This window comes from Octopus bimaculoides, chromosome 18, assembly GCF_001194135.2.
Source record: "Octopus bimaculoides isolate UCB-OBI-ISO-001 chromosome 18, ASM119413v2, whole genome shotgun sequence".
NCBI classification, from domain to species: domain Eukaryota; kingdom Metazoa; phylum Mollusca; class Cephalopoda; order Octopoda; family Octopodidae; genus Octopus; species Octopus bimaculoides.
Window position 1 is genome coordinate 10,804,116 of NC_068998.1, and position 3,351 is coordinate 10,807,466.

Here is a 3,351-nt window from a genome sequence, read left to right on the forward strand (position 1 = left end):
TTACTCGTATGTTTATGCATGCTATTCCTTGTTGTTTTGTTGCAAGTTTCATTTAAAAATCTTCAGGTAACTTCTACAATAAACAAGTAGATATGTTTACCGGAGAGGAAGCATAAGAGCCAAAGGCGAAGTAGCTAATGGCGCTTTAGTGAACCTTACATTTGAAGACGCCTATTTTGATTCCTTATTGACAAATGTCATTCGATATCAATAACCCTGTCTTTACAATTAACTTAATCAACCTAGGATTTCCGTAAAAAGACTAAATTTCATGACAATAACCTATTAACATTATACGTGATTAGAATAAGTGGCTCTCACTGTATTTCTGTCACTCAGCTTCAAGAATATAAGTGAGAAATATACCAACAAGATTCAGATATCTTTCACAAGTAGAAATAACATCTTCAAATTCCCGAATTTATATTGTAGAAAACTAGTGATTTTGTAATGTGAAATGTATTACAATTACTTTGATCTTCATCCTTAAACACAGGAATATTTTTGAAATGAAATATAGCTAATCGCATCTTTGTACATAGTGATTCTCGGTCAACGTTTTATTAGGAACATAACTTGATTCTGTGAAAAATCTTAGGAGTACGTAAGATCTCTAGCGAAGCCCACCAAATTGATTAACAGGTGAAGGAGAGTTTGTGTTACTTCACCTATTCACCAAATGGTTTTGTGAAGCTGCCGACATCGTTAAAAGACATCTAATTATGTACCGCTCTCAACTGAATGTAGTTTCATCCCGAACACATCGATTCCCACCACATAACTTCTATAATGAATAACATTTGTTCACTAATATACGCCATCACATCACCCCACTCACCAACCTGCTACAGCAATCAATGTTATCGTTGCGACCGCATGCACATCTAGCATTTGTGTTCCCTTTCCCAGATCTATATATATCTAACACATCTGTTTTCCACACTGTTTCCGAATACACCTCTTTCAGCGAAATCGTTTCCGAATGCTTCTCGTGGATTTCCATTCTCTACTTAATGGTCATAATGCATCAGATATGCACGACACCAGAAAAGCTTTTCATCTACTTCGAGTGCACACCATGCAAAATGATGGTTCAGTAAATTCCAAGTCCATTCATATTTTAAACTTCACCCTCGCAGGGGCCTATACCCTCAAATTCTTTCTTGATTTTTTCACTACATTACAATTCAACCACCATATTTTAGCTTTGCAAGAATTTAATCTCAATATTCAACATTTTAAAGATAAAGACAATGTCATTGCGAATACACTATCTCGAGTCAGCTGATTGTGACAGGATGTTACATATATTTGTATCCCTTATGCAGTTCTCATATTTTGTCATTGCAATTAAGGTTTTCACTGCGTTCAACTTTCTTCCTTTGAGAGGGAAAATGTAATGTATATCTATAATCAGTGCAAATGAGAAAATATAACGAAGGGAGAGAACTTAGAATGTTTTCAAAATCTGGTTGAGGGGAGATAAGCGTTTTGCGATGAGAGTTGAAATGACGTTGCCTAGACAACTGTTCTCTTTTTAACGGATTGGCGTTGATAGTAAAAATTTTTTAAAAAAAGATTAAAAGAGAGCTGCATACGGATCGGACCGTTTACAACATATCTTTGAACAATCAAATACTGGACATTAAATTCTTTGGATATTTAACTTATTTGCAAATGGATCACTAAAATATCAAATATATCCTTTAATTGACTTATATAAAATACATTTTTGTTACATAATTTCATCCTTGAATGTTAATTCACTGATTTTACAATTTTGTTACTACGTTCAGAAGTTCATCTCTTTTTATACCTAAGAATTTGCCTGATCGTAACGACACATACATACATACACACACATACATACAAACATGAATGCATGTATGCATACATACATATTCTTTTTCGTTTCTCTATTGTTTGCCCAAAATTAAAAATGTTGGGTTTTCTATTCTTACCTTGACAATGATGAAACGTTTTTACAGTATGACAGCAGGATGGAAGATTCAAAATGAATACTAATATTTGCAAGTGACAAAGCACTTCGACAGTTAAAACGGCACAGGAACTGGGTGGCAGATGGAACATTTAAGTGCAGCTCTGGTATATTTGTTTTGGTTATATATACTTCACATTAAAATTGATAATTTTGATGTCCCACAATTGTTTGCATTGCTCTCTGACAGAAGTCAAAACACATATAGAAGACTTTTAACCAAAATAAATGACTTACTGCAGAATGAGGGACTTGGTGATATAATTATGGATTTCAAAAAAGCAGCACATAACAGATTTCTGGAATCGTTTCTTGGGTCGAATTTGGCATGCTGCTCGTTTCATTTAGGACAAAAGACACCTTTCATTCTGCTTGCAGCACCAAGGTGAAGATGGTGGCCAAAATCATGGTATTCAAAGATATTCCAAGGACACAGTGAGGAAGATATGTGCCTGGTTCTAGCAGAGTCTTGGGACTGTGGTGGAAGCAGAGGCCAGTTACTTTAAGTGAACTGTTATCTCACAGCTGTAGTCAAGCTGATATTTTTTGATTTTTCAAAATAATTTTATTTTTGAATGGGATATTGTATTTTCTTTTATGCAAACTGTCACATTTAGTCCAAATATCTGTGTATGGTGTGTGTGTGTGTATGTATGTTTTCTATATATCAGGTTGAGTAAAAAGTAAGCAACGCTTTGAACTATGAAGAATTTGTACTGGATTTTTACAGAGGTTTGAATTTTTTTTTAAACATTTTTTTGAAATTGTCTAATAATAATACAGACATAGACTTGCCCAAATGTATCAATTAACATTGATATTATTTTCACCATTGTTACAATTATCTCAATGGAACTGTCAAAGCACAATATTCGAGCATTTTTGCTATTCAACTTCAAAGGACATAAAGCAGCTGAAACTGGTCATGTTATCAACAAAATGTTTGGTGAGGAAATGGTTTAAACAATTTTGCAGTGGAGACCTGAACCTTGAAGAACATGAGCATAGTGGATGCCCCTCTGTCATTAATGACGGTCAATTAAAGACCGTCATTGAGAAAGATTCACATAAAACCACTGGAGAGCTGGCAAAAGAACTTCAAGTTAACCAGAAAACTGCCTGCAACCATTTGCATGTGATTGGAAAATCAAAAACTCTCGACAGATGGGTACCACATGATTTGAATGAAAATCAGAAAATGTGCAGATATGAAATTTGCTCATCGCTTCTTCTCTGTAACCAGACTGATCCAATTCTTAACCGTCGTATATATATATATATATATATATATATATATATATGTGTGTGTATATGTTTGTGTGTCTGTGTTTGTCCCCCCAACTTTGCTTGAC